Source organism: Mobula hypostoma, chromosome 10 (assembly GCF_963921235.1).
Source record: "Mobula hypostoma chromosome 10, sMobHyp1.1, whole genome shotgun sequence".
NCBI lineage: Eukaryota > Metazoa > Chordata > Chondrichthyes > Myliobatiformes > Myliobatidae > Mobula > Mobula hypostoma.
Genome location: NC_086106.1, coordinates 34,911,624 through 34,930,087, shown reverse-complemented (window position 1 = coordinate 34,930,087; position 18,464 = coordinate 34,911,624). Strand labels below are relative to the sequence as shown.

The following is an 18,464-nucleotide window of genomic DNA, read 5'->3' as shown; positions in this document are numbered from 1 at the left end:
TTTCCAGTGACAACACTGGGCTTCAATTACCTGTTGATGTGAACATTTAAGAGCTTGTGTTAGTGTTGTATCACAGTTCACTCATAGTATGGATGCCTATCTGTTTAATTAGGGGGATCAAAAAGGTGAGGAAAGAGGACCGGGTAGAGACAACAGAGACTTATGGAGAAGGGAAGTTTGATGGGTAATAAAATGGACGAGTTGATGGCACTAGACAGGAGTCAGAGAACATTTCAGGAGAGCAGTGTTATGTGTTTTACTGAAACATGGCTGCACGAGCACATACCCACCAAAACATTTTGAAGTGCACTGAGAGTGGTAAGCATAAAGGAGCTAGGGGCTTTCTGTTCAGGTTAACAACGGATGGTGCAATCCTGGTCATATTACGATCGAGGAATGTGTTTGTAGCCCAGATATTGAACTTTTTGCTGTTGGACTCCTGCCATATTCCACCGAGATACAACACTGGGCGTCATAGGAGGTTGTACCTGCCTGTGCCATCGAAATTTGCTGCTCCATCCATGGAGGGTCAGAGACCCTGAGTCAATAGGCTGGTCCTCGACTTATTTCAATCTGACATAGCTTGCATATTGTTTGATTGTTTGTGGTTTTTGTATTGCTATATTTATGCTCTATTCTTGGTTGGTGCAGCTGTAATGAAACCCAATTTCCCTCGGGATCAATAAAGTATGTCTATCTATCTGGGAATAAGTATGTCTATAAAGTATGTGACCCGGGCTTAAAGATCTGCCTTTGCCTTCATAAAGTAGCTATCTCTTTTATTCCCTTTCGTTAGTTTATCCGCCCAGTTAGTAATTGGACTGTGTTTAATTGGCGCTCTGGAGGTGGGAAACCCATGTAGATTCCATAATTACCCTTTATCATGAACTACTCCAAAGGCATACTGAAATTCAGTGCACCGGCTGCAAAGATGCAGGCTTTTGTTTAGGCAAAAAGGTTTCATCTGCTTGAGCAAACAGGAGTGAAGATAGTTGTGCTGCTTAAGATATTATATGATGTCCACTAGAAGCTTTCACTGTTTTTCACTATCATATCGGGAGGAAAAACCATCAAAAAAAATAACAGGCAGGCTTTGTCAGGTGGCATTTCACAACGGTCCGAATTAAAATAATGCAAAATCCAAAGTATGGTTCAGGAACGGATATTTAAAGTAAATACAGAAATGTTACAACTACCCATTTACTTCCTCCCTTATCTCCATTCATGGCCCCAAACAGTCCTTCCAGGTAAGGCAACACTTCACCTACAAATTTGTTGTGGCCTGCGCTGATGAGGCCTAATGTAAATTGGTGGACCATTTTTTTGATCACCTCCAATCCATCAGCCAAAAGCAGAATTTAACAGTGGACAATCATTTTAATTCTTATCCCCATTTCCGTACGGACATGTCAGAACCTGGCCTCCTCTTTTTCCATGAGCAGTCCACTCTCTGGGTGGAGGGGCAACCCCTCATATTTTGTCCATGTGGCCTCCAACCTGATTGCCTTTATATCAATTTCTCCTTATTGTACTTTCCCCACCCCCTATCCTTCTATTCCTTCTAAGAGGATTCTTACCTCTTCTCCTCCCCCTAGTGCTCTTCCTTGTCCCTTTTCTCCCTTGGTTCCCTCTCCTCTCCTATCAGATTTCTTCTCCACTGCTTTACTTTTCCCATCCACCTTGCTTCACATACCATCTTACAGCTAGTCCACCTTTCCCTCCCCCCCCCCCAACTTTTTTATTATTCTGTTGTCTTCCCCCTTTGTTTCCGGTCCTGAAGAGGGTTTTGGCTGAAAACGTCAACTGTTCATTCATTTTCATAAATGCTGCCTGACCAGCTGAGTTTTTTCCAGCATTTTTTGTGTGTTCCTTTGGGTTTCCAGCATCTGTAGAATCTCTTGTGTTTATTATTTAAAGTAAGCTGCATTGTCCATGGTGCTGGTGGTGGTGGAGGTGGGAACTGTTCCCAAAGTTGCCTTGGCCAGACGGCATCTTCAATACCAGTAGGCAGGCTTTTTGCAAATAAATACATACACTTCCATCCCCATGTTTACTCCTGCTATGTCCATCATCCCATTTCCATATCTGTTGAATCAAAGAACTGCAAACCCCATATATTGAGAATGGTATTATCTAAACAGCTACGCTGTTCAAAACAAAAAAAAAAAATTACAAGTTTCCGGTGTGTCACATGAGCCATACTCGAGGTGGATTGGACCATGAAACATAGGAGCAGACTTGGGCCATTAAGCCCATCTCTGCTCCGCCATGCAATGTTGGCTGATCCTTTCTTTTGATCTCCTCTTCAACCCCAGTTCCCGGCCTTGTCCCCGTATCCTTTGATGCCATGTCCAATCAAGTACTTATCAATCTCTGCCTTAAATACACTTAACAACCCAGCCTCCACAGCTGCATGTGGCAACAAATTCCACAAATTCTCCACCCTTTGGCTAAAGAAATTTCTCTGCATTTCTGTTTTGAAACGGTGCCCTCTATCCTGAGGTTGTGCCCTCTTGTCCTAGGCTCTCCCACCATGGGAAGCATTGTTTCCACACCTATTCTGTCTAGGCCTTTCAACATTTGAAAGCTTTCAATGAGATTCCCCCTCATCATTCTGAGTTCCAGCAAGTACAGACCCAGAGCCATCAAATGTTCCTCATAAGATAACCCTTTCATTCCTGGAATTATCCTTGTGAATCTTCTCTAGACCCTCTCCAATGGCAGCCCATCTTTTCTGAGATGAGGGGACAAAAACTGTTCACAATACTCAAGATTCCTGGATTTTCTCCCTGTGTAGAAAATAGTCCACACATTTATTTCTACTACCACAGTACATGACCATGGATTTTCCAGCATTGTATTTCATTTGCCACTTTCTTGCTCATTCTCCTAATCTATCAAAATCCTTCTGCATCCTACCTGTTTCCTCAACACTACCTGCCTCTCCACCGATCTTCATATCATCTGCAAACTTGGCAATAAAGCCATTTATTCCATCATCTAAATCATTTATATATTGCATAGCATAAAAAGAAGTGGTTCCCACATTGACCCCTGCAGAACACCACTAGTCACTGGCAGCCATCCAGAAAAGGGATACAACATCTAGTTCATTCTCAGATTCTGGTGCTAAATATTTCTTTTGAAACACTGAGGTAAACATTATTATCTTTTGTCTGTTTTTTCTCTGCCTTTCCCTTCTTTAACTTTTGCTCACTTTACCTATTTACATGATTCACCTAATGACTTTAGCATTTCACATCTACATTAAACAATGACAGGCCATTCGATAGTCTCACATTTCCCATTCTCTAACGGCGTCTGTAGACTCACTTAGTCCATTCCACCAACATAATACACTTTGGAACATACCTAATGGCTTCTGGTACAAACATGTACTGAGTCCTTTAGAGGTCCGGAAAAAGGGGAATTTCATGCTACCATTCACGCACACACAATCGAGATGCACGTTTCGGAATTTAACCACATACTCACCGAGTTTCTTTCTGCTTCATGCAGGGCACAACCCGGACCACTGCAACTTAATGTGGGACAATATCCAGACCATGGAAATCTTTTTGTTAATGCTGTAGTCTATGTATGTTGGTTTGACTTGACTGTTTCACACTGGAGGAAAACGTACATTTCAGCAATAGACTCAGCCCTCTGCTTGAATAGAAGCAGCCTAGGATTTAAGACTGTTCGTCTACCGGGGTTGACTTACTTTTTCCGTAGAATTAGCCGCCTCGGTGGAACCTCCAAGTAACTGTAGCCGCTGATAATAAAATAACGAACATCACTGGGCCTAGGCAGAACACACGCAACCTTCTGACTCAAATTATTTATTTTACTTATACACAAATAGAACAGCATGGCCCCTGTCCCCACAGTGTCTGAACAGAAAACTGCTATTTTTTTTAATGCAGATTGGCCTGTCAGTTAACGACATTGACCATTTGGTAAGTTACATGTTTTTGAGTCCCTTACAATTGCAAGGTGTGAAAAGCAAATCGCAACTTGAAGCTGACAGCCGATGAAGTTAGTAAAGCAAATGTCCCTTAGTTGTTAGGTGTATTTTACATCCTTTTATCTCTATCTTGTCTGTCTCCGGCACTACTTACTCTCTAAAGGGACACTATGTTCTTCTAATGAAACACTATCACAGTCATTCTCACCGATCTGTTCGCAATGGCTAATTTGGTCCCCAGCGGTCTCCCTTCTCTCATCTGACAACATACCACCGCAGTCATCCTTTCCGGCTTGTGGTCTTCCATCCTTACCTTACCGCAATCTCTACAGTATGCACAGTAATATGATCCCGCATAGATTCTCCATCTTCCTCTGGTGCTCCCCTCCCCCTTTCTTTCTTCCAAGGCCCTCAGTTCTATGATACTACCCCTTCTCCAGCCTTATCTCTTTTGCCAATCAACTTCCTAGCTCTTGGCTTCATCTCTCCCCCTCCTGTCTTCTCCTATCATTTCGGTTCTCCCCCCCCCGCCCACTTTCAAATCTTTTACTATCTCTTTTTTCCGTACGAAGGGTCTCGACCCGAAACATTGACTGTATTTCTTCCTAAAGATGCTGCTTGGCCTGCTGCGTTCCACCAGCACATTATGTGTGTTGCTTGAATTTCCAGCATCTGCAGATTTTCTCATGGTCCCGCATAGACAGTTGAGTCTATAATCTTGCTATCATTTAGAATTGTAAAAGAAGGAATCTATTATGTTTTTCGGCTGTAAACGAAGTCTCCAATCTTCCCTGTTGACCTTTTATCACAGTTGGTATTTACGGAGTGGCCTGATGATATTGCACTCGCGGTGTGCAGAAAAATGCATTAACATAACCCGAAAGCTGTCTGTCTGCTCGCATTGGAAGAACAATGCAGCTGTAAATGTATACACTTCTTGGTTATTTATTTACGTTGGTAGTCCAATTGTATGTGGAAAGTTTCCGCATTTTTCATGGAACCGTGATGGCCTTCAGCCCAATCAAATGTCCATGAAAGGAGACCCTGCGCAGCACATCGGTCTGTTAATATAAGAGCATCCGACCGAACGCAGAGCCTTGGTCGTGAGAGGACAGGAATGCAGAGCCTCGGTCGTGAGAGGACAGGAACATGTAACACAGAGCTGGGACATGGAACAGAGAGACAGTTCCTAACTCAAGGTAGCGGCAAACGGCCAGATCTACGTAGCGAAGGAGTGGACACAGAGACAGTTCCTAACACAAGGTAGCGGCAAATGGCCAAACCTACCTGGCGGAGGCATGGACACAAGCGAGGTAGCAGGCGAGGACTACAGAATGAAAGGAAGGGACAGGAACAGTCCAGAAAATGAAGCTGAACCCAGGAGCTATTTATGTAGCCAGCCCAAAATCAGAATCATGTGCCTCAATTAAGGCACACAACAGGGAAAGGGAAAACCGAAAAACCTGGAATATGGATCGATGGACCGGACTATGAACCGGAATGCGGACTTCACAGACCTGAACCTTGACATCACCGCGGTAACGGGAGTAACATTCCAATTCTTTAATGTTAAGATCGAAACCTTTCATCCTGTTAGAAACCCGGGAGAAGCCAAAATCTAATACTGTGAACCATCAAGCAAAAACTTGAAAATCACGAGAAAAATAAATTATCTCGGCAATAGATTATATGCTTATTGTTGCAACACACACAAAATGCTGGAGCGACCCCAGCAGGGCAGGCAACATCTATGGAATAGAGTATGGTCGACGTTTTGACCTGAAACCTTTCGGCAGGACCGGAAAACAAAGCTGAGGAGTAGATTCAAAAGGTCGGGGAGAAAGAAACACAAGGAGACAGGGTGAAACCTGAAGGGGGAGGGACGAAGTTAACATCATAACTTGTCATACCAAAACAGCCAGCTCCTCTAGTGTTGTTTGGTTGATGTTGAGTCGGTCAGTGTCAGCTAAATCAGGTGAGAGTGGGCAGTTGCGCAGAACATGTTCAATGTTCTGCACCCTTTCGCCACGCTCACAGGATTCACTGGTCTTTAAACTCCACTTCACCATATTGTCTCCCGTCCTACAAACTCCCGCTCTCGCTCTGTTGAGAGTGCATCACTTCCGTCTGTCTAGCAGTGCCTCGTCTGGCAACATTTCGGTGGGGTCTTGCACTGTATTGTTTGGTGGGGATCTGGCTTCTGTTTGTTGCCAGAGGTCAATCCTATATGTTTGGGGGGATATTCCGTGCGGTAGTTCCTCCACTGTAGCAAAGCTTTTCCTCGATCTTAGGTAGTTGGAAAATGGCACATGATGATGTAGTGGGTGCCGTGGATCCGAGTTCTGTCTACCTTTTTCAATTTTTGTTGTAGTGTGTCTTCAGATCTCAGGGGGGCGGGGGCGATATCTGCAAGTCTGTAAATGACGTTAGTGGGTGTGGGGCATAGTGTGCCCATGATTATTCGGCGGGCTTCGTTAAGCAACGGGTTTATTTTCTTCGTATGGGCTGATCTGCCCGATATGGGTGCACGGTATTCTGCAGGTGCATAGCAGAGTGCTAGGACAGTTGATCTAAGTGTGTGAGCATTAGCTCCCCGTTTCGTGCCTGCTATTTTTTTTCCCAAGAGAGAATTGCGAGAGCCCACATTCCCTCGGAGTTTTTGGATGTGGGTGGCAAATGCGAGCGTCCTATCCAGTGTTACGCCCAGGTAAATTCGAATCAAATGGTGTTTGAGCTCCTTCCCACACCAGAAGATCTTCAGTTTCCGAGCTGCTTCATTGCTTCGAGGACTGCTGTTAAGTCGTATTTGAACTTCTTAGAATGATTTATCTTGTGTTGCTATGCTTAGGTCGTCTGCATACATAAACCTGCGTGTGTTCGGAAAGGTTGGTTGGTCGTTTGTGTAGACATTATATAGTAGAGGTGCCTGGACTGATCCCTGTGGTAGTCGTTCTTTTGTGGACACCACCTACTCTTAATTCCATTCATTTCTACATAAAATCTGCGATTTTCCAGGAGGCTTCTTATTACTTTGACTGTAGTTTCGTTCTTTTAGATAATTTCAGCAGAAGGCCTCTGTGATTTACAATGTCGTATGCTGCTAGTAAGTCAACGAACACTGCCCCTGTAATTTGTCGCATTTCAAACCCATCCTCAAGATACCGGGTTCGGGGTGGTATGGAGCAAGTGCGGCCTCGCCTGAACCCGGTTTGGTTGGTGTTAGAAGATCTTCAACTAAGGGCGCTATGATTTTCAATATGAGTCTCTCGTAGAGTTTATAGAGGGTGCAGAGCAAGGAAATCGTTCTGTAATTTTTTGGAATGTTGGGGTCTTTATTAAGCTTTAGGAGAGCAACAACTCAGACTCTTCTCCACTTTTAGGTATTTTTAATGATCTTAGGCAACAGCTAAAAAGGGACAGAAGCCAGTGGAGTGACTTAGGTCCAAGATGTTTAAGGAATTCATTAAGAATCCCATCTATGCCAGCAGCTTTGTTGAATTTTAGCTATGATACTTCATCCTTTAATTTTTCTAGGGTGAGAGGTAGAAAGTTGTTATTCCCGTTTGAGAGAGCTGACTCCATCTCCTGATGTTGCTTTTCCTTTTGCCTCCGTTCATTGTTATTTATTCATCTCTTTAGTATTCGTTGGTGGACAACCTGATTGGGTATTACGGCAGCAATTCTCTGTGGTGGTCTATTGTCTGAGTTGAGTTTTCGAATAGTTGCCCATGCCTTCTTACTGTTCTTGGTCATGTCTGTGTTTTCTATCAGTTCCTTCCAACGCTGTTGTGTCTCTTGGCTCAGTATGGACAGACCTGACTCTTCCATTCCAATTGTGTCTTGACCAAACGGGTCTTGGTCATATAAGTTGACATACTCATCATAACCTTGCTTGATATCATTAGTCAATCCCAGAATATATTTGGTTCTGCAGCCTCTAGCTATGTTCTGCTGCGCTACTTTCCAGATTAGAAGGACAAATTCATCATACTGATCAGGTTCTGGTGGTATGACATCGATAAGTTCATCAAGGGATTCTGCGAAAGATGTCTAATTCGCTTTTCTCAGGTTAAATCTTAGTTGGTACTTTGATGGTACAAGTCTCAGAACTGGAAGGGATTCTACCTGGACTGGGCGGTGTTGGGATTTGGGTATCCCCACTTTGGGAAGAGGTTGAAGCTTGCCGAGGTAACAAAGGCAAGGTCTGGGTTGTATCCTTTTCTCCATCTGGCACTTGTGAAGGCAGAGGTGTCCTTTGACTCGTATAGTAGCTCAAGGCTGTTGTCTAGAGCCCATGATACAACTTCTTCTCCATTTGCATTGTCATCTTCGTATCCACAGTTGGTGCTATGGCTATTAAAGTTACCAATAATGAGGTACATTTTGTCCTGGAGATTTAGGTTAAGCGGCCACATGAATGGTTCATTAGGGGGTTTGTAGACCGAGATGTGACAGAAGGGCATGGAAAAAAATAAAAGGGGGTGGGGGGGGGAGGAGCACCAAAGGGAGTCAATGGGCGGGCAAGGAGATAAGGTGAGAGAGGGGAAAAGGGATGGAAAATGGTGAAGGAGCGGAGGGTTGGAGGGCATTACTGGAAGTTTGAGAAATCAATGTTCATGCTGGGAGACCACTTTGCTGACCACCTACGCCCTGTCCGCCAGAGAAAGTAGGATCTCCCAGTGGCCACACATTTTAATTCCACATCCCATTCCCATTCTGACATATCTATCCATGGCCTCCTCTACTGTAAAGATGAAGCCACACTCAGGTTGGAGGAACAACACATTATATTCCGTCTGGGTAGCCTCCAACCTGATGGCATGAACATCGACTTCTCTAACTTCTGCTAATGCCCCACCTCCCCCTCGTGCCCCATCTGTTACTTATTTTTATACACACATTCTCTCTCTCACTCTCCTTTTTCTCCCTCTGTCCCTCTGAATATACCCCTTGCCCATCCTCTGGGTTCCCCCCCCCCCCGCCTCCTTGTCTTTCTTCCCGGACCTCCTGTCCCATGATCCTCTCGTATCCCTTTTGCCTATCACCTGTCCAGCTCTTGGCTCCATCCCTCCCCCTCCTGTCTTCTCCTATCATTTTGGATCTCCCTCTCCCCCTCCAACTTTCAAATCCCTTACTCACTCTTCCTTCAATTAGTCCTGACGAAGGGTTTCGGCCTGAAACGTCGACTGCACCTCTTCCTAGAGATGCTGCCTGGCCTGCTGCGTTCACCAGCAACTTTTATGTGTGTTGTTCGATGTTCATGCTATCAGGCTGGAGGCTACCCAAACGGAATGTAAGGTGTTGTTCCTTCAACCTAAGTGTAGCCTCACCACGACAATGGAGGAGGCCATGGATAGACATATTAGAATGGGAATGGGAAGTGGAACTAAATGGGTGGCCACTGGGAGATCCCACTTTTTTCCAACGTAGGTACTCGGCGAAGCGGTCTCACAATTTACATCGGGTCTCACCGATATACAGGGTGTAGCAATTGTTCCGCTCGCAAGGATAAGTGCCATGACGGAGATCAGTGGGGAGGGATAACCAGACAAGGGAGTCGTGTAGGCAGCTGTTTCTGCGGAAAGCAAAGAGTAGGGGAGCGGGGTGGGGAAAAAGATGTGCTTGGCGGTGGGATCCTGTTGGAGATGGTGGAAGTTTCACTGAATTATGTGCTGGACACGGAGGCCATTGGGGTGCAGGTGAGGACGAAAGGAACCCAATCCCTGGTAGGGTGGCGGGAGGATGGGGTAAGAGCAGATGTATGTGAATTGGAAGAAATGCGGTTGAGTGCAGCGTTTCTGGTGGAGGAAAGAAAGCCCATTTCTATGAAAAAAGGAGGACATCTCCTTCGTTCGAGAATGAAAAGCATCATCCTGAGAGCAGATGCTGTGCAGACGGAGGAATTAAGAAAAGGGAATTGTGTTTTTGCAAGTAACAGTGTGGGAAGAGGTATGGTTTAGGTAGCTGTGAGAGTCCGTATGTTTAAAATAGACATCAGTGGATATGCTGTTTCCAGAGATAGAGAGAGCGAGATAGAGAAAGGGGAGAGAGATGTCAGAAATGGACAAGGTCAATTTGAGGGCAGATTGAGTAAAGTGCGTGAAGTCGAAGAGTTCAGCATGGGTGCAGGAAGCAGCACCAATGTAATCGTCGATGAGGCTGGTGACGGTGAATGGGAGATGCCCAGAGTCAATGAGGTTGGTGATGGTGTGGCATATAATGGCCTGGTGTTCCTTAATGGAGTCCAGTTCCAGGAGTAAGTAAGAGGAAGTGTCTGAGAGTTGGCGTTGGGCCTGAGCAAGGTAGAGGTAGTATGACAGACTTTTGCAGCACCTCCTTTATCTGCGGGCTTGATGATGACGTTCGGGTTGTTATGGAGTGAGTGGAAAGCCTAGCGTTCGGAAGTAGTGAGATTATAATTGGAGAGACGAGTGTTGAAGTCTAGATGGTTGATGTCCGTCAGCAGTTGGCAAAGAAAAGGTCCAGAGCAGGCAGACACCAGGGTGGGGTATCCGGGAAGAGTAGGAGAGTTGAAAACGGAAGAAGTAGTCATCGCTACGGGGTGGAGAGTCCTTGCCAAAGAAATAGGCTCAGAAACGGAGGCAGCGGAAGAAGAGCTCAGCGTCGTGGCGGGTGCGGAATTTACAGAGGTGTGGGTGCTGGAGGATAAAGGTGAGGCCTTTACTGAGAACAGGACATTCTGACTCAAAAAGGGAATGGTCAAAGCAAATAGTGAAGACCCGACATGGATGAGAGCTGGGATCAGAGGGGGTTGTGTCTGAGGAAAAAGAAGGTTTGGGTGTTCAGAGATGGTGGAGTGAGAGGAAGATAGAGTCTCCGAAGACCCAAGTGCTGGTGGTGCTTATCGCTGTTTTGACTGACACTATTTGCTATCTACTTGTGACATATTACTGTCAGAATGTCAACAAAGAGAATGCAATAAAATGCTCATTGACTTTTTTTTTTGCAACTGGAAATTCTCGGCTCAATTTCTCATGCCGTCAAGTACTTTTTCATGTAGCTTTTACTATTCAGTGATAATGATAAAACTGAAACAGAATGCTAATTAAACCTACATGTTGAGTAAAGGAAATAAGTTAGGGAATTAACTCAGGCAACCAACGCTCGTTGAGGCTGACGATCAATCAAATAACCTTTTGTAGAATGCGACATGTTCCAAAAGAACGGAAACTATTAAATGAATAATTTATTTTATTCATGACTATTACAGAAGGATTTTAATCATTCAGTCTTAGCAATAACGTTTATAAAAATAATCTATTCACATCACTGTCGAAGAAATTTAATCAGTAACTTTCCCAACAAATGTTTTAAACCAATTCAAGAGCATTAAATAGATTGTAACTTTATTTAAAATAGAATTAGAAGTAGCAATCATATGCTCAGTTATGCAAATAGTTGATTTTGATACGCTTCATCATATTGCATTGAATTGACTTCATTTCTTACATCCTTCACATACATGAGGAGTAAAAATCTCTACGTTCCATCTGTGTCTAAATGTACAATTTGCAATCATAGTAATTTATAATGATTTATAATAAATATAAAAGTCAATGGAATATAGAGTACACTCAAATCAGCGTGAGTTCATCAGTCTGATGACCTGGTGGATGAAGCTGTCCCGGAGCCTGTTGGTCTGGCTTTTATGCTGCGGTGCCACTCCCCGGATGGTAGCAGCTGGAATAGATTGTGGTTGGGGTGACTCGGGTCCCTAATGATCCTAAGGGCTCTTTTTACAAACCTGTCCTCGTAAATGTCCTGAATCATGGGAAGTTCGCAACTACAGATGAGCTGGGGTGTCCGCAGCACTCTCTGCAGAGCCCTGAGATTAAGGGAAGCACAGTTCCCATACCCTGCAGTGATGTAGCCCTGTAGAAAGTTCTTACGATTTGGGGGCCCATAGCAAATTTCCTCAACCGTCTGAGGTGAAAGTGGCACTGCTGTGCCTTTTTCACCACACAGCTGGTGTGTACAGACCACGTGAGGTCCTCTGTAATTATTTATTATTTGAAGACATTAGTCAACTGTCTTTTATTGAATCAAAATCTGTTTTATTGAATCAATTTTGCTGTTCTGTGGTGAACCGTTCCATGCTTCATGTTCTATGCTTATTGTGCTACGCAGAATCGGAATCAATTGATACTGAACCTCATCAGGCGATATTAAAATAAGCTAGGACAAAGAGGAAGTTTTAAAGGATAACAGGAATGTTAAAAGACCGGAACATTTACCAAAGGAATTCGAGGTCCTCAATAATTCAAAGCTAATTGTAACGTGATAAAATATGGGGATGTTCAATAGGGGAAAATTAGGGATCTGAGCTTGGTTAAGAGGCTGACAGAGACAGATTACAGAGATCGGAGGGGTAAATGGAGAAAGACGTGAATTTTAAGACTGCTTAATTGGGATTCAAATAAAGGACGAATAATATTAGAAATAGTAAGCACTCAGCAAAATAAGCTTAAAGGTGAGGCTGATTTCTTGGTTGTCGAAGATACCTGAAGGAACATACGCGACGTTTGTGTTTCAACAATGCCACCAAAAGGAAAAAAAAATAAACATAGGTCGTCCTTTCAACGACAGATGCGCTGACACAGAAAATCGTCCTTATTAACAATATGGGAATTAATGTCATAGAATCATATAGTATAGAATAGGGTATTCAACTCAGCATGCCTACGCTGACCAGTGAGCAACCGTCAGTATTAACCCCACCTTCCAGCACTCGGCTCAAAGCCACAAACCTGATTCCTGTGCTCCCACGATTCATTTCAAATGCTGTCAATCACTCTGTTTCACACTTTTTCAGCACTGTATGATTTTAGAAGTATTAATAGTGATCTACAAAGAATCACTTGATTATGCAATGGTTTCAGAGGATTGGAAAATTGCAAAGGCCACTCCACTCTTTCAAAAGGAAGGGAGGCAAAAGGTAGAACATTACAGGCCAGGTACACTAACTTCAGTGCTGTAGTGCATTACTAAGGATGAAGTTTTGGGGAGGCACATGATAAAATAAAATGGTCTCCTGAAGATGAAGTCTTGCCTGACAAATCTGTTGCAATGTTGTAGAGAAATAAATACAGGACAGACCAAGTAGAGTCAGTAGATTTTGTCTACTTGGATCTCTAGAAGGCCCGTTGACGGTAAGAAGCTAGTGCAGGAGTAGAAAGTGTTGATGAAGTAGCAAGTCCACGGAAAGACATAGATGGAATAGGAGAATGGCCAAATGAGTGGCAGATGGAATATAGTGTAGGGAAGTGCATGGTAATGCACTTTGGTCAAAGGAATAAAGGCGTGGGCTATTTTCCACACGGAGAGAATTATGCGTCTCCATCCCATTCTCCTGCCTTCTCCTGGTAATCATTGACTCTCTTACTAAATCAAGAACATATCAACCTCCACTGCAGTATTGTGAGCAATTTTGTCACGTTGTATAAGAAAGAATATGCTGACATTTGAGATGATCCGGAAGTGGTTCACAAGAATGATCCCGAAATTAAATGGTTTTCATAGGAGGTGAATTTGATGGCCCTGGGTCTGAACTCGTTGGAGTTCACAATAATGGGGGGAATCTCATTGAATCATATTGAGTATTGAATGACCTAGATAGAGCGGAGGTGGGGAAGGTGCTTCCTAAAGTGGATAAGTCCGATCAGAGGGCAAAGCCTCAGAACACAAAGAACCCACGAACTCATATCTGCATATATCATCTCTATTTTGCCCCGCTTAGTTCATTCCTATCCCTAACAACAACTCTAATTCCTACATCTGTGACACTTCACATGTTCTCCATCACTTCAACAGCTTTCGGTTTCATAATTGCCTTATTTTCACTATGGATATCCTGTTCCTATTCACATCTGTCCCTCATTGTGAAGACCTTATGAAGCTGCAGGTAACGGCCTGCTACCCTGGCATTCTTGATACAAATTTGAATTCTTTGCTCCCTCAACGATTGTAAGCTATCCAGGCCCCGAGAAAGCAAAACAGCCCAAAATCATGGTTCACAGTTGGGATGAGGTTTTGGTGTTAGTGTGCAGTGCCCTTTCCCCTCCAAACATAGCAATATGTATTTCTGCCAAAAAGCTCAACTTTTGTCTCAGCTATCAAAGGGCTTTGTCCCAGAAGTGTTGAAGAACATCCAGGTGGGCGTTTTCAAACGTCAGACATACAGCAATATGTATTTTTTTTTGGACAGCAACTATTTACGTCGTGGTATCCTTCCAAGAACACCTTTCTTGTTCAGTGTTTTCTTATAGTGGACACATGTACAGAGACTTTAACAAGTTCTAGAGATTTCTGCAGGTCTTATACTGTTATCATTGGGTTCTTTTTCACCTCCCTCAGCACTGCACGATGTGCTCTTGTTGTGATCTTTGCAGGATGCGCACTCCTAGGGAAAGTAGCAACAGTACTTAGTTTCCTCCAATACCTCTTTCTGTGGAATGATGAACACTCATGTCTTTAGAAAGGCTTTAGTGGCCTTTTCCAGTTTCAAACATCTCCACAATTCTTCTTCAAAGATCCTCTGAAAGATATTCTAATTGAGGCTTGGTGCCTCTTTCTTGAGACGGCAGGCTCTGCCATAACCTGAATCTGTGTGTCGTTTTTTATAGGGTAGTAGGGTAGGACACCTCTATAACCCACACCTCAAATCTCATCTCAATGATTTTGGAACACCTGACTCCAAATAGCTTTTTATTTGAACCCCAGACAACCTCGTCTATGACGATCTGTAGAAGCCTGGGAAAACCATGGCATTTCCGTTCAGATGCTCTGAAGACTGCTTGGATACGGCCCAGTCCACTGACTCAAAGCAATCCCGTAGCCGTTCTTCTACTTCCCGGGACAGCTCATTGTTGGCCGTACCTCTGAAGCCTTGTGATTTCGCCTCTGCTTGTATGTATATTGGAGGAGAACAGCCAGATGATCAGATTTCACAAAATGTGGAGTAGAGATCGAATGATAGGCATTCCTAATTGTAGTATGACAGTGGCCAAGTGTGTTGAGACCTCTTGTACTCCAGGTGATATGGTGATGATAACTTGCCAGAGATTTTTCCAAATAAGCCTAAATGAAGTACCCTACAATGATTTCCATGATGTTGTGGTGCACAGTTTCTTACTTCTTCATCGTGGCACTCAATACCTCGAGTGCTTGCTGTTGTCAGCATGCCAACTGCAGCCAGGCTCACTAAGGATAACTCTCTCACTACGCAGAACGTACAGCACGTAATCATAGATGTTCCATTTCAGGTGAACAAGATGTCCCAAGTACATCCGAGTACCACAAGTAGCTTCTTCATGAAACACAGTGCCACAGCTCTTGCCCTTTCTGACTCAGCAATTTGGTCCATTGGTGTTTCGAAAAGCCCTCGGGCTAATCCACTACAATCAGCTTCTCTGGAGTGAGCCATGTCCACTGCAGTGGACAATGCAACAACTCCTCACTTCCCTGGTGATGTACCTTCGTGGGGCAGGAGCAGGCAAAAACAATAGGCCTACAGGGACAGTCAGCTTTGTGGATCTTGGGTAGGAAGTAGACACGTGAAGTGCGGGGTAAATAAACAATGAGTTTGTTGACAGTGTATTGGAAATCTTCAGAGTTGATGAGGTTGATGATAGTATTGGAGATAATCTCTTGATTGTCCTTACTGAGGTTCTTTTCAAGGGGCAAGTAAGAGGAGGTGCTGAGAGTTGTCACCAGGCCTTATCAAGGTTGATCTAAGTCCGCCACACCACAACAGCACCCCTTTACCTGCGGGTTTGATGGTAAGGTTTGGATTGCTGGGGACAGAGTGGATGGCAGTGCGTTCATAAGGTCTGAGGTTCAATGAGGAGAATGGAGTGCTGAATCTGAGCCGAATGATGTCTCGTCCATAATGAAAACATTCAGGATAGGCAGAAGACCAGAGGAGGGTGTCAAAGAAGAGGAGGATGGCTAGAGACTGATGAAGTGGTGATCATTGCGGGGTCGGGGTTCCTTGCCGACGAACTGGGGAGCCCACACTGTTGAGTCTCTCTGCTTCATTTACAAATCCGGAATTTCCCAGTGCCATCAATATTCATTTTTATCTGCATTCTCCTTCTGACATGTCAGTCCATGGCCACCTCTTCTTCATTGATGAGAACACTCTCAAATTGAAGTAGCAACAGCTCATATTCCATCTAGGTAGCTTCCAATCTAATGGCATGAACATCGATTTCTCCAAATTCCGATACTTCTGCTCCCCTTTCCCTCTTCTTCAATTCACCTCTCTGGCTTCTTAAGCCTGTTACCTCCCACTGGTGCCCCTCCTCCTTCCCGTTCTCCTTTGATGCACATTTGTATCCTACTAGATTAAGCTTCCAAACTCATTGCCCCTCCTCTATCCATCTATAACCTTCTAGCTTGTTTGCTTTCTTATTCTGGCATCTTCCTTTTCCTTTCCAGTCCTGATGAAGGGTCTCGGACCGAAACGTTTCCATAGATGCTGCCTGGTCTGCTGAGTTCCTCCAGCATTTTGTGTGTGTGTTGCTCGGGAGTGATGGCAGAAGTTAATTAGTTACTATGGGGATCCCCAAAAATATAAACGGGAAATGGTTTTCATTTTGACGGACAACCAGTAAAGTACTGGGCTTCCAGGAAAAACATTTATTTGGCATATCAGGGACCATATTACCCATAAGAATCATACTGAGTGAGAGGATGAATGAACATTCGAAACAGCAGATTATCTTATGGATATCAAACCACACCTTACAGGGGTGGATGACTGCATTACTCCAAGCCCTGTACAATCTGAATGAGAGGCCCTTTTCCAAAGGTCATCGATTACAAGAATGTACTTTGCAACCGGAGGAAGAGGCGTGCACTGTAGAAGGATTTCCCAGGGGAAGACAAGTATGGGTGTACATTCCAAATGATCTCGATTACAATGGGGAGGCTGTTTCAAACGGAGATGGTAATGTGTGTCAGTACAATGGGCAGAACACCTCGTATTTAAACAGGAGGAAATCGAATAAGAGTGATTTAAGACATATAATAAACACATGTTTTGCTTATTTTAGGTGAAATTAGGATGCTGGATGTAATCCGATCAACAACATGGACCATGCTCCAGGGAGAATGCGATCTGAATGCGCGGAAAGACTCTCGAAAGTCGTACCTCCACAGAACTTTTCCTCGCTTCAATGGGTTTAACCTCGACTGACTAAGCACACTATGGAATAAAACCGCATGCTGTCAAAGCAAATGTGTGATCCCAATTTTAGGAATAGGTTTTGGAATTGTAGATCATTGTCCAGATACACCCTTAACTTAGAATCCTTTCAATTCTTTCCAAAACTGTGATACTAGTCCTGCTTGTAATACAGTTTATTTTAGCTCCCTGCCTGAACGGAGATGTTAGCCGATTATAGCATCAGGTCCCAACTATACAGTATGATTTATTACCCATATGGAACTTTAATTATAATATTCCTGTTGATATTAAGTTTGTACTTACTGTAGTTTAGTTTTTGCAATGTAGTATTTTGCTTTTTGGTATAATATATCATGAAGTGAAGTATAAGAAAAGAATAAAATGTGATCCGTCTTCGATAAATGCCAAGTAACACAAATTGCAAGATTGTACAACAAAATGGTGTCAGATTTGAACGTGGTGACAGTCGGGAGAGAGAGAGATTATTCTTTATATAATTCGAATAAAGTCATTTCTTACAACCTTGAAAATGTTTTTTTTTGTTTTCTCATGCGTCTTGCTGTTGAATAAGAAAGATAAAGGAGCGAATTTTAAATTATTTTCAGTAGACGAGGCTCTAAGAATATCCCTATCTTCAATGATGGTGGGACATAATATGACTGTACACGATTGTGACATCGGTGAGCATGTTTAACCCCAAGTGCTGAACAATTGATTAATCTCCACTTCCTCCTGGTATCTCCACCTTCAGGAAAGACACTCTACAGCCTACCGGTTTCAGTCCACACCATATCAAGAAAAATCTGAAAGGACTGGATACAGCAAACGTTATTGCATTCATCTAAACCCCAGCAATGGCTCAGTTGGGCTTGCAGATTAACGAGAAGGCAATGCGTATCAGCGCTGTGACAACACACCAAATTATCAGAAGATTGATGCCGATAAAAAGGACAATGGGGGAACATTCAGAAATGTTAATGGAGGACGAGAGAGATTGACGAAAAGGAGACACAGTTCCGAGTATTGTTAAGACCGGTTGCGTTGACCCTGAACTATTTGAAGTTTGGTGGACAGGCGATACCCCAGCAGGAGGATAAAAGGAACAGGTTCGCTAAGGCAGGAGACACACCACGACACCACGAGGTAACGAGACCCTGGAAGCGGTGTGCCCCCACAAGTTGGTGTGTTTTTCGATGTCTGGTCGCGGGACCAGCCATAGACGCACAGGGTGGAAAGATACGGTCGGCGGGAACCTGGTGCGTGTGTCCGCCCTTGCCTGGGTGCCGG

The 18,464-nt window shown here is 43.9% G+C and overlaps 1 protein-coding gene across 1 annotated transcript in view; it reads left to right on the top strand.

Annotated features, from left to right (window-relative positions):
- Positions 1-17,415, top strand: part of LOC134353273 (zinc finger protein 665-like) — a 73,462-nt gene extending 56,047 nt beyond the window's left edge. Inside the window, exon 4 of the transcript XR_010019570.1 lies at positions 17,044-17,415. The gene's annotated coding sequence lies outside the window, so the exon portion shown is untranslated. The remainder of the gene's footprint in view (positions 1-17,043) is intronic.
- The last annotated feature ends 1,049 nt before the right edge of the window (positions 17,416-18,464 follow it).